Source organism: Serinus canaria, chromosome 4 (assembly GCF_022539315.1).
Source record: "Serinus canaria isolate serCan28SL12 chromosome 4, serCan2020, whole genome shotgun sequence".
NCBI classification, from domain to species: Eukaryota; Metazoa; Chordata; class Aves; order Passeriformes; family Fringillidae; genus Serinus; species Serinus canaria.
Genome location: NC_066317.1, coordinates 70,723,056 through 70,736,212, shown reverse-complemented (window position 1 = coordinate 70,736,212; position 13,157 = coordinate 70,723,056). Strand labels below are relative to the sequence as shown.

General features: G+C 50.6%; 2 protein-coding genes across 2 annotated transcripts in view; one reads left to right on the top strand and one right to left on the bottom strand.

The window, feature by feature from the left end:
• LOC103824794 (homeobox protein EMX1) overlaps positions 1-13,157 on the bottom strand; it is a 169,838-nt gene that overhangs the window by 108,836 nt on the left and 47,845 nt on the right. The gene's annotated exons all lie outside the window — the stretch shown is intronic.
• SFXN5 (sideroflexin 5) overlaps positions 1-13,157 on the top strand; it is a 96,033-nt gene that overhangs the window by 47,249 nt on the left and 35,627 nt on the right.

Here is a 13,157-nt window from a genome sequence, read left to right as displayed (position 1 = left end):
GCTTTTAACACATTCCCAGGAGCACAGGTTGACATCAGGATCAGCTCTTCCCAAAGGGGCAGGAACAGTCTGGAGGAGCAGCTTGGGAAAGTCATTCCTTACACTGGGGTTTCAGCCCAAACTGAGTGGTTGTACCTTTTCCTTTGGAGCATTAAAGATCCCACAGCAGTATTGGTATTTTGGTATTTTTCCCTCTGGCCAAGACATTTCCCCATTTTTTCAGGTCACAGAGAATTTGCTCCTTTGCTGCCAGACCATTTTCCAAAGGGTGTGGAGTTGTTGAAGTGCCTCGTGGTTCTGAGGGAAAATTCCATTTTATTGGGTGCCCCTGTGCAGGATGGTTTGCCATGGCTCAGTCTGTGTGCTGGGCACTGCTGCTCCTGTGCCCTCTGCTGTCCCCTCCTGCAGAGCTCACCCTGCTCACAGCCCAGCCTGGCTCACCTGGGCTCCCAGCCTGGCTCACCTGGGCTCCCAGCCTGGCTCACCTGGCTCCCAGCCTGGCTCACCTGGCTCCCACCTCCCTCACCCAGGAGCTGTGCTCACTTTTCCAGCTCGACTTTAACCCTAATCCCCATCCTAACAAGCTCAATGCTTCGGTTTTCCATCCACAGCTTCCAGGGGAAGCATGGGATGGTTTCCCTGAGCTCCTCAGTGCTTAGGCCAGCATTTTTGTCACCTTGTGAGTCCCTGAGGTAACAGTCCCCAGCTGGACGTGCTGCTGTCCCTCACAGCCCCCTTCCAGCCTTGGCACGCTCTGGTGCTGCTGATCCCGTGGTTTTGGCATTAATGCTCCTCTCCCTCTTGGAACAGGGGCAGATTAGAGGGGCAGGACACACGGACAAGGATCTTGGCAGAGCTTTGTCCCCCGAGCAGCTGGGAGGCTTTGGTAAGGACCCCGTGGGTGTGGAGGTGTCCGTGCTGCAGGGCTGGTGCAGGGCTTGGGGATCTGGGGTTCCTTGGGCTGCTCAGAGCCTGCAGCTGGAGCAGCAGGGCAGCTCCAGAGGGCAGAAGGGACCTTGGGGTGCTGTGGGAGTCACCCCTGTGCAAAGAGGCGTGGGAAGCTCTGTGAGATGTGTAGGCAATAAAACTGGGGGGGTTCGGCCTGGTGCAAGCAGAGATCTCCCTGCAGGGGGGAGCTGCTCCCTCCTGGGCACTGCCACCCTGTCCCCCGGGCTGGCATCCCAGCAGGATGCCCTGGGTGTGTGGGACAGTGCTGGCTCAGAGCTGTGGTGCTCAGTGGGTCAGAACAGTGTCCCAGGGACAGGCAGGAGCTTTCTGTGGGGCTGTGGATGGTCCAGGGTGCAGAAGGGCCAAAACCTTCAGGGGTTCTTCTCTCCTGATCTATAGGAGATTTTCCTCCAGGTAGAGCAGGAACGGCAAAAACCTTCAGGGGCTCTTCTATCCTGATGTTGGAAACTTTTCCTCCAGGTGGAGCATGAAGGGTAAAAACCTTCAGGGGCTCTTCTCCTTCCTGATGTTTGGGAGCTTTGCCTCCACGTGGAGCAGGAAGGGCAAAAATCTTCAGGGGCTCTTCTATCCTGATGTTGGGACATTTTCTTCCATGTGGAGCATAAAGGGTAAAAACCTTCAGGGGTTCTTCTCCTTCCTGATGTTGGAAGGACGTTTTCTTCCACATGGAGCAGGAAGGTCAAAAACCTTCAGGGGTTCTCCTTCCTGATGTTGGGATGTTTTCTTCCATGTGGAGCTGAAGGGCAAAAACCTTCAGGGGTTGTTCTGTGCTGATGTTGGAAGGACGTTTTCCTCCATGTGAAATATGAAGGGCAGCAGCTTTTAAAGGTTCTCCTTCTGGATTTTGGGAGCTTTTCCTCCACATGAAACACGGACAGATGCCTTTAGTGGTTCCTCTCCTTTTGGATGTTGGGATGTTTTCCTCCACATGGAGCAGGAAGGGTAAAAAAACCTTCAGGGGTTCTTCTGTTGTGACATTGGAAGGTTTTCCTCCGTGTGAAATATGAAGGGCAAAAACCTTCAGGGTTTCTTCCATTCTGAAGTTGGAAGGACGTTTTCCTCCACATGAAATATGAAGGGCAGCAGCCTTTAAACGTTCTCCTTCTGGATGTTGGGAGCTTTTCACGTGGAGCATGAAGGGCAAAAATCTTCAGGGGTTCTTCTTCCTGATGTTGGGATGTTTTCCTCCACACAGAGCATGAGGGGCAAAAACCTTCAGGGGTTCTTCTTCCTGATGTAGGAAGGAGCTTTTCCTCCGCATGAAACTTGAAGGGCAGCAGACTTTAGTGGTTCTTCTCCTTCTGGATGTTGGAAGCTTTTTCTCCACATGGAGCTGAGGGGCAAAAACCTTCAGGGGTTCTTCCTGATGTAGGGAGGAGCTTTTCCTCCACATGAAATATGAAAGGCAGCAGCCTTTAAAGCTTCTCTTTCTGGATATTGGGAGCTTTTCCTCCACATGGACCATGAAGGGCAGCAGCCTTCATGGTTCTTCTCCTTCTGTATGTTGGAAGCTTTTCCTCTGTGGGAAACATGAAGGGCAAAAACTTTCATGGGTTCTTCTCCTTCTTGATGTTGGGATGTTTTCCTCCACACAGAGCATGAGGGGCAAAAACCTTCACAGGTTTTTCTTCCTGATGTAGGAAGGAGCTTTTCCTCCGCATGAAACTTGAAGGGCAGCAGACTTTAGTGGTTCTTCTCCTTCTGGATGTTGGAAGCTTTTTCTCCACATGGAGCTGAGGTGCAAAAACCTTCAGGGGTTCTTCTTCCTGATGTAGGAAGGAGCTTTTCCTCCACATGAAACATGAAGAGCAGCAGCCTTTAAAGGTTCTCCTTCTGGATGTTGGGAGCTTTTCCTCCACATGGACCATGAAGAGCAGCAGCCTTTAAAGGTGGTTCTCCTTTTGGATGTTGGGATGTTTTTCTCCACATGGAGCATGAAGGGCAAAATCCTTCAGGGGTTCTTCTTCCTGATGTTGGGATGTTTTCTTCCATGTGGAGCATAAAGGGCAAAAACCTTCAGGGATTCTTCTATCGTGATGTTGGAAGAAGTTTTCTCCACATGGAGCACGAAGGGCAGCAGCCTTTAAAGGTTCTTCTCCTCTCTGGTGCTGGAAGAGAACATTCCCAGCAGAGCAGGGATGGCAGAGGGGGTGTGCAGTGAGGTTTCTGTGTCCCCACAGCCATCCCAGTGGGACACTCCTGAAGCTGTGGAATGCTGTGTCCTGAAAGCCCTCCCGACTCCCACCAGCCTGGAGAAAGCCCTGCAGGGCAGGGAGGCTCTGGGGTGTGGGCTCAGTCCCTGGGGGAGACCCTTCCCTGAGAGCAGGTGGAAAAGGGCCTGGAGAAGCCCAGAGGGGGCAGAGCAGTGGATTTGTGGATTTGTGCTGTGCCCCACCCTCTGTGTCCTCGCAGCAGGGACAAGCACGCTGCTCCATCAGGGCTGGGTTCGGCCTCATTGCCTGCAGTAAAATGGGAAATCTTTGCAAATATCCTGATTTTCTTCCCTTTTTAGAGAGAGAGGAATAGCTACAGCCACAACTCCTGATTTCCAGCCCTACAGGGTGAATTTAGGGAGGAGTCAATATTCTTTTATTCCACATTTTTCTCCCCATATTTCCTTTTCTCTCCAGCTACTCCCATCCCAGCCCAAGTCAGAGAACAGAGCTGTGCCAGGTCCAGGATTTCATCCCTTCTCCTGTGCATGACTCAGGCGAAGGAGTCACTTGAAATAAGGCTGGGAAAGGTGTTTGGGCTGGAACAGATCCCAAATCCCAAATCTCATCCAGTGCCACCCCATCCATGGTCAGGGACAGCTCCACTCTCCCAGGTGGATCCAAGCCCCAGTGTCCAACCTGGCCTTGGACATTCCAGGGATCCAGGGGCAGCCACAGCTGCTCTGGGAGTTCCATCCTCTAACATCTCCTTTTCTCTTTCTGTGACTGTAGTTTATTTTTATCCCACTTTCCCCCACCAGCCTCTTTCCTGCCTTTTCTTTTGCTCCCTCGTTTTACTGCTGCTCTGAAGAGTGATAATGTAATTTTTTTCCCCAAACAATTGAGTGGATTCCTGGGATTAGGCTCCAGTTCCTGATATCTGGCTGCTGTTCATGCTGGTGGTGCATGAAGTGCAATTAACACCAGCTGGTTTTCCTAAACAAGGCAAACAAAGGCAGGGAGAAGTAAAAAGACTTGAGAAAGACCAAGCGTGCTTTAAATGTTTGGAATTTCATTATTCCCCCAGTATTCCAGTGCCAAGAGCTGCACAGATCAGGGGGGCTGTGATGAGACAGAAACTCTTTCCAGCTGACACACACACTCTTACTCTGCTATTTTTCACGCTTTTAGAAGATTAAAAAAGCTGCATGAAGCCAATTTTATTGGCAACAATCACTTTTTAAATATAATAATCTTATATAGATAATAATTATTTATAACAATGTTATTATTTCTATGTGGATGTTGGATTCTTTTGCCCAGGGAAATTGGGACACCCCTGGAAGTGTCCAAGGGCAGCCTGGAGCACCCTGGCCCATGGAAGGTGAGGGCTGGATGAGAGGGAATTTAAGGCTTTTCCACCCCAACCCATTCCAGGATTTCTGATTCCTAATTCCAGATCCCAGCTCCATTTGCTCTGGCACTGCTGATCCCTTTTGGTGCTGGCTCAGCTCCTGGGGACTTAGATCCAGCTTTGGGTCAGCAGTGACTCTTGGGGCTGTGCTGAAAGGTCTGAATTGAACCAGCCAAGGGCCATGAGCAGCCATTCCCAGTTTCCTGCATTGTCACTGCTGCAGGCACCTTTGGATTGGTGGCTGGTGGGGTTAACCCCTCTGGGACCCTCTGGGGTCATTTTTTGGGTCCCTCTGGACCTTCTCCTGGAAGCATCTCCCAGTGTTTCTGTGGGATTGGAGCTTTCTCCATCAGCTCTTCAACTTCCCTGATCACAGCTTCCAGTCCCAGCTCCAAATCCTGCTCCTTGTGCTGCTGGAGACCTCGTGGGGACCCTCCCGGGGGTTTCTCTCTCTGGCAGCACCTTCTGGCCACGTTTCCTGGCAGTTGTGCTGGGGCCAGCCCCTCCTTGTCCCTCTGGTGCCACTCTGTGTGTCCCGGAGGGACCCTGGCCGTGGGTGCTGTCCCCTCCCTGGGACAGGATGGGCTCTGGCGGGCCCTGGCAGGGCACAGAGCCTGCAGCTTGTGGGAAATTCTCAAAGTTTGGTAGGAGGTTCACACAGTGTGTATTTGTGTACAAACTCTGAAATTAGAAATATTGGTTTGGAAATGCTGTGGAATAGGACAGACCTTGTTGGGAGAGAAATGGAATTATAAGCAAGCTTGAAAAGGTGATTTTGTGAATAAGATTAGATGCTTTAGAGAAACAGAATTATGAAAGATGGATTGTAGTGGGACTTATGAAGGGAAATTTTAAATGCTTAACTTTAAGGTATTTATAAAGCCAGTAGGTAAAAAACACTTATAATGCATTATAATTAAGAAATAGTTTCTGATAGTAATTGTGATATCTGTATTGTTTTACCCTTCATGTGAGACTAAAAACAGAATAAAAGTTTTTAAAACTCCTCTTAGTTGCCCCATCTCTGAGTCAGAAAAGGGCTCAATCCAACATAGCTCAGCCAGGAAAGCTCTTGGTGACAGCCAGGGTGACCCTGAGCTTCCTGTGGGACAGGGCCTCAGCTGTGCCCAGGAAAGGGAGCCCAGCCAGGTGTGAGCCCAGCCAGGTGTGAGCCCAGCCAGGTGTGAGCCCAGCCCTCAGGTGTGAGCCCAGCCCCTCAGGTGTGAGCCCAGCCCTCAGGTGTGAGCCCAGCCAGGTGTGAGCTCAGCCAGGTGTGAGCTCAGCCCCTCAGGTGTGCAGGGTTGGGGCTTTGCCCCGATTGCCAGGCTCCCTCCTTCCCCTGCCTGCCCAGCACACCAGGGGCTGTCACTTCTGGCAGGGCTCATTTCAGGGCAGGTTTGGGGTCTGTGGGCCTCTCAGCACAGACACAAATAAATATTTGGTTCTCACGTAGCAACCTGAGCTAAATCCTGCCAGAAGTAGGTGCTGTGTCTTCTTCTGGGTGAGAGGCAGCAGCAGTGCCTCGTAACCATGGCTGCAGCCAGGTTTGGGGTGATCCCTGCACTGCCAGTGTCCCTGCTCAGCACCCTGATGTTCCTTTTTCTTCCCCTCCCAGGGTTAAAATTCAGGTGATTAACGCCATTAATATCAGCTGCTAATGACCAGCCCAGACTCGCTGCTGACCCCCAGGAGAGGGTTTGAAGCAGTTCTCCACGGGCAGACCCAGAGCTCTTCATTTAGGAAGTGCTTTCTTGTTCTGACCCCAAACCCTGCCTCTGCAGGAGCCACTGGCAGTGGGAACAAAAGCCAAATCCCATTGCTGCTGCTCTGGGTTATCCCAGGGGACAGTGCTGGGCCAGGCTGGGCAGTAACACCCGAGTGTGTTTAGAACCAAACTAGGTGAAAGCTGGAGAGGAGCAGGAATGCTTGAGTCTCCTGCTCTGCTTGGATGCTGGGGCTGGAGCACCTGGAGCAGCTGAGGGAGCTGGGAAAGGGGCTCAGCCTGGAGAGGTTCAGCCACCAATCCCAATCCTTCCATTTCCAGCAATCCCATTCCTTCCTTTTCCATCAATCCCTCTCCTTCCATTTCCATCAATCAAAATCCTTCCTTTTCCAGCAATCCCATTCCTTCCTTTTCCATCAATCCCATTCCTTCCTTTTCCAGCAATCCCTCTCCTTCCATTTCCATCAATCCAAATCCTGCCTTTTCCATCAATCCCTCTCCTTCCATTTCCATCAATCCAAATCCTTCCTTTTCCATCAATCCCATTCCTTCCTTTTCCGGCAATCCCAATACTTCCCATTTTATCAACCCCATTTCTTCCCTACTCATTCCATCAATCCCATTCCTTCCCTTTCCATCACTCCCATTCCTTCCTTTTCCATCAATCCCATTCCTTCCCTTTCCATCACTCCCATTCCATCCCATTCCATCAGTCCCACTCCTTCCCTTTCCATCAGTCCCATTCCATCCCATTCCATCAGTCCCATTGTTCCCTTTCCATCACTCCCACTCCTTCCCTTTCCATCAGTCCCATTCCTTCCCTTTCCATCACTCCCATTCCATCCCGTTCCAGCGATCCCACTCCTTCCCTTTCCATCAGTCCCATTCCTTCCCTTTCCATCAGTCCCATTCCTTCCCTTTCCATCACTCCCATTCCTTCCTTTTCCATCACTCCCATTCCTTCCGTTTCCATCAGTCCCATTCCTTCCCTTTCCATCAGTCCCATTCCTTCCGTTTCCATCAGTCCCATTCCATCCCATTCCAGCGATCCCACTCCTTCCTGTGCCGTGGGGCTGCTCCTCCCTCCCGCTCACGCTGACCCCTCACACACCATTTCTCGCTCTCCTCTCCAGGTGGAGGTGCCCCTGTGGATTTTTCCAATCCGCTCCTTGTTCCCGATAATTGTCTGCGAGGCTGCGCTGACAGCCTGTGAATGGGGTGTGATGTCCATAATCAGCCGGGAGAGCTGGAGCCCTCCCACCGCCTGGCTCTGCCCTGCTCGGGCAGCCTGGAGACATTCAGGGGCTGGAAAAGTCGGGAGAGGGATGGGAGAGGATGGAGCATGGCCTGGCTGCCTCCTCCATGGGAGCAGGGGGAAAATCCCAGGGGATCCGAGGAGCTGGTGATCAACTTCTCTTTTAAAGGAAGTTTAAGTTTGAAATGAAAAGGTGCCTCTCTCTGCTCCAAAGCTGTTCCTGCACATCCCTTTCCCTGTTCATTCTCAGAGCCCAGAAGGAGTGGTTGGATCTGTCAGACTGGAAACTCAGCCTGGCAGTTCCTCCATGGAGCCCCGAAATCGCTGGAGCTGAGCAGCCATTCCCAAAGGCACAGCCCTGTGGGGGACAAGGACATGGGGCTCTGGGAATGCTCCCAGTGCCAGCAGCATCCTGTCCCTGGAGTCAGGAGCACCTGGCACCTGCTGGGTGCTGCCAAACTCATCCCTGGGAGTGTCCCAGGCCAGGCTGGACGGGGCTTGGAGCAGCCTGGGATGATGGAAGGTGTCCAAGGCAGGGGGTTGGAAGTAGATGATCCTTAAGGTTCCTCCTGTGACTGTCTCCTCCCAAACTCCATGTGCCTCTCTGCAGCATTTGCTCTCTCGTTTCACTGGGATGTTTCCATTTCCAGCAGATTTGTTCTCATCCCTTCCTTTCCCTCTGTCCCAGCCCATCCCCACCACCCCAGGAGTGCTGCTGCCTCTGGACAGGATCCAGGTGCATGGAACACTTGGTCTGAGACAGCACCCTCTTGTCTTGGGCATGGCCCCTCACCCTCCTTGCTCCACCATCTCCCAAACCAAGTTTGTTGTGCTCTCAGCACGAATCCCACTTTTCTCCAGCCTTGCTCCAGACTGCACCGTTCTCTTCCCTTGAAGCATCCACCTGTGGGGCTGCTGTGGCCATCCCTGCTGGAATTGTCTTGGGAGGGATGTCTGCTCCTTCCCTTGCTCTTGCTCCTCTCTAAGTTCCTTCCCTACTTGGATCCCGATTGCTTTCCCTTTCCTTAGACTCTTCCATTCTGTTCTCCTTGGCTTGGGAAAGCTCCAGTTGGGAAAGAGCCCAGTTTTCCATCTCTCTGCCTCCATCTTCACCTCCCAGCCCTAATGAATGAGTTTTTTCCTTCCTTCTCCTAATGCTCTTTTCTCCAGCTTGGCTGAATGGGACTCATCAGATCCAATTAGTTCTAATCCAATCTGGTGACTGGGGGATGAGGGATAACCTCCTCTGGAGCCAGTCCCTGTTTCCAAGTTGACTTTCCAGGTTCCCTGAACAGCCAGCTCCAGCTGCAGTGCTCAGAGATGCCCTGGAGTTAAATCCCCTAATTCAGTGGAGATTTCTCCAGCACAGCCCATGAAGCAATGTTTGGGTGGTGCCATCTACCAGCTAATGCTCACTGGACTCCTGAGATTCCTCTATTTTATAAAAATTCCCTCCCAACATGAAATGACATAACTCCTCAGATGGATTTACTGCTCTAGGCCGGGTTTAAGAGAGGTGGGCTCGGTTATTGCCCATGTCAGGCATCCAAAACCATCTCTCAGGCTTCAAAAATCTTCATAAAAAGGCAGAAAAAAGCAGGATTTTTTTTTTTTTTAATTTCCATGGTTTTAGAATTGGTGTCTTGGTCGACATGAGGTCAGAACTTTGTGAGACAAGAAGAAGGAAAGGAATGAGAAACGTTGGTCTCGGACAGCATCTGATGGTTCTGCTGTTTGTGGTGACCTCACAAACGTTCTGCTGAGGGAATGTTGTTGATGCTGAAACAAAACAACAGAGCAGGAGCTAAAGAAAGGGCAGGAATTCTTGGCACTCAAGGAGGAGGAGGAGGGAGGGAGGAAGGGCAGAGTGCTGCCAGAGGCACAGCAGAGCCCAGGGTGAGGTTTCCCTCGCGCTGACGGTGGTTGATCCCTGTTTTGTGTTGAGGGATGTTAGGAAGTGTTGGTGTCACGTGTCCCTGGGTCCAGCTGTGTGTCCCTGTGTCCAGTCACATGTCCCTGTGTCCACTCATGTGTCCCTGGGTCCAGCCGTGTGTCCCTGGGTCCAGCCATGTGTCCCTTGGTCCAGCCATGTGTCCACTTGTGTCCCTGTGTCCACTCATGTGTCCTTGTCTCCAGCTGTGTGTCCCTATGTCCAGTCACATATCTGTGTCCAGCCATGTATCCCACGTGTCCCTGGGTCCAGTCATGTGTCCCTGTGTCCAGTCATGTGTCCCTGTGTCCAGCCATGTATCCCATGTGTCCCTGTGTCCAGTCACGTGTCCCTGTGTCCAGCCATGTATCCCATGTGTCCCCCTGTCCAGCCCTGTGTCCCTGTGTCCTGCTCCCCCAGCTCCCTCAGCCACATCAAGGGAGGGCTCTGGAGGAGGAAACCTCAGCAAACCAGGCAGCTGGAAAAAGCTGGCTTCATTCTGGGCCACAGTGCAGGAATTTGCACTGTGCATAATTCCCCACCCCTGGCAGTGCCCAGGCCAGGTTGGAGCACCCTGGGACAGTGGGAGGTGTCCCTGCCTTGGATGTTCTTTAAGGTCCCTTCCCACCCAAAGCATTCTGGAGTTGTGTCAAACTCTGGAGCAGGCTGCCCAGAGGAGCTGAGCTGCCAAGGGACCCACAGGACAGGAGGAAGCAGCTCCAGGCTGTGCCAGGGAAGGTTTGGGTTGGATTTCAGGAAGAATTCCTTCACCAAAGGTTGTCAAGCACAGCTGTCCAGGGCAGGGCTGGTGTCCTCATCCCTGGGGGAATTTCACAGCCCTGTGGATGTGGCACTTGGGGACATGGGGCAGTGGTGGCCCTGGCAGGGCTGGGGATGGTTGGACTCAATCTTGGAGGGCTTTTCCTGCCTCAGTGGTTCTGTGGTTGTGCCAGGTGGGGTGAGGTGAATCCCCCCTGGTTCTGTTCCATGTTTCCATCACCAGTGCTGCAGACCCTGCTCAGTGACTGGGTGATGGTCACAATAATTAACCTGGAATTTGCCTCAACAGCATCCTTCGGCCAATCCCAAGTAATTAGACTCATTAACATCTCCTTGATGACCCTTTTGCTTTGGTGGCCTGAGGTTGAGCAGTTCCTGCCCTGTTTACCCTCATCTCACCTCATGGCCCGTGGGAAGGAGTTCACAGATCAGCCACAGCAATTTCCAAACTGTGGAAAACAAACCCTCATTAGTTTCCTATATCCAGCCCTTGTGCTGAGGATTTGGGAGATGGGATTTAATCTCCAGCAACATTTAATTTCATGTTCCCAGCAGGGGGGTTGCTGTAAGTGGGGACTGAGTTAATCACATTAAATCTGGAAGTAAAATGCTTTTATTTCACTGCCCTCACAGTGGTGGCTCTCCCAGACTCAGCTTTTCTCTTTCAAAAGCTGCTGCTCTTCCACTTCATTGTCAAATCCTCCACCAAACCTCCAAGCAGGGGCTGCAAACCCAATAAAATTTGTCATGGACACAGATTAACCGTATCCAGAATAAATTCCCAAATCCATGGGGCAGACCAGCAAAGCCAGGCTTAAAACTGGCTCCTCTTAAAGCCACACATTTTAGACTGTGCTACAGTTTCTGAAGGTGTTCAGACTTTGAAAAGACTCATCCTAACAATTGGAAAATTTTAAAAAATTAAATCATTTAGTCATTTTTGAGGGGTAGGAAGTTCAAGACAAGCCCTCACTGCTGTCCAGACTAAGCAGAATCACCACGGCTCCCTTGGACTCAGCTCTAGGGCTGCGTTTGCTGAGGGCAAGAGGAGGAGCTCCTGCTTGGGGTCAGGGTGAAAACCTTGGGAAAGGCTCTGGAAGTATTTCCTGGGGCTGCAGAAGCAGCCCTGTGCTCATACAGGGCTTACCCAGCAGTTGTGCTTCTCCCCCTCTTCTTCCCAGGCTCCGGCACACCGGGATGTGCTGGGATGTGCATGGATAATGCAGCAGCCTGCAAAAAATCTTCTCCCAGGCTTCTCTTTGCTCCAAAAAAAACCCCTCCAAAAAAAAAAAACCAAAACAAAAACTTTTGCTGTTTTCTGGCAGCTTTTTTTTTTTATTATTTATTTTTTTTTAATTTTTAATTTTGCTGCATTTTTGGCTGAAAACATTTCAGCCACATATTGCTCAAGGCTTCCATTTCCAGCTGAAAATCCCCAGGTTGGGGCTGTTGGGTTTATTTTGTGCATTTGGGGTTTTTTAGGGGGGATAAAAAACAGAAAATATTGCGAGGAAGAGTGATTTAAAGACAGAAGTCATTCCCCATGAATAGATTTGGTTAATTTTTAACCCCACGTGTGCACGAGGCCAATTTTGATGGAAATTCTCCCAATTTTCAGCATTATCTATGTGAGAGTCAGGAGGCAGTGACTCCTCTATGTTTCTATGAACATCCACAATGACCCAGATCCATGAAAAACTGTGGAGAGTTCTGCCTTGTTCAAGGGTTGGACAAGGCAACAAAATAAAAATAAATCCATGGTTCTAATAAACTTTACAGCCCGAGTGTTGGCACTGGATGGGGTTGTGTAGTCCAGACCCTTGGAGAAGGAGTTAACTGTGTTGGGCCACCACCACCACTGAAGTTTGGGTCTTTCCCAGCTAGGTGAGGACTGCCACTCCCAAGGATTTTGTGGTGGATGGGGAAAATGATGGTGACCTGGGCAAATTCCTGCCAAGGGCAATTCTAGAAGGACTGGATGGTGTTGGAGTGGGTTCTGGCTTATCTTTTAGCTGGGAAGGTTTAAACCCAATGGTTGGGTTCAACCGCCCATATAAACCCAGCAGCTGGGTTTAATCCTTCATTTAAACCCAACAGTTGGGTTCAACCGTCCATATAAACCCAGCAGCTGGGTTTAATCCTTCATTTAAACCCAACAGTTGGGTTCAACCCTCCATATAAACCCAGCAGCTGGGTTTAATCCTTCATTTAAACCCAGCAGCTGGGTTTAATCCTTCATTTAAACCCAGCAGCTGGGTTTAATCCTTCATTTAAACCCAAGATTTGGGTTCAACCCTCCATATAAACCCAAGAGTTGGGTTCAATCCTTCATTTAAACCCAGTTGTGTGGTCCAGTCCAACCACTGGGTTCAGCGCTTTGTGTAAATCCAATAGTTGGGTCCAATCCTTCATTTAAACCTGGTGATGGGTTCAACTCTCCGTTTAAACCCAACAGTTCAACCCTTCATTTAAACCCAGTGGTTTGGTTCAATCCAGTGGTTGGGTTCAGCACTTTGGATAAACCCAAGAGCTGGGTTCAACCCTTTCAATTAAACCCAATGGTTGGGTTCAGCCTTTCATATAAACCCAAGAGCTGGGTTCAACCCTTCATTTAAACCCAATGGTTGGGTTCAATCCTTCATTTAAACCCAGGAGTTCGGTTCAATCCTTCATTTAAACCCAGGTCAAATCAAACTGTTGGGTTCAACACTTGGTGTAAACCCAACAGTTGGGTTCAATCCTTAATTTAAACCCAGTAATGGGCTCAGTGCTTCATTTAAGCCAACAGTTCAACCCTTCACTTAAACCCAGTGGTTTGGTTCAATCCAATGGTTGGTTTTATCACTTTGGATAAACCCAACCATTGGTTTCAACCCTTCATTTAAACCAAGAGTTGGGTTCAATCCTTCATTTAATCCCAAGAGTTGGGTACA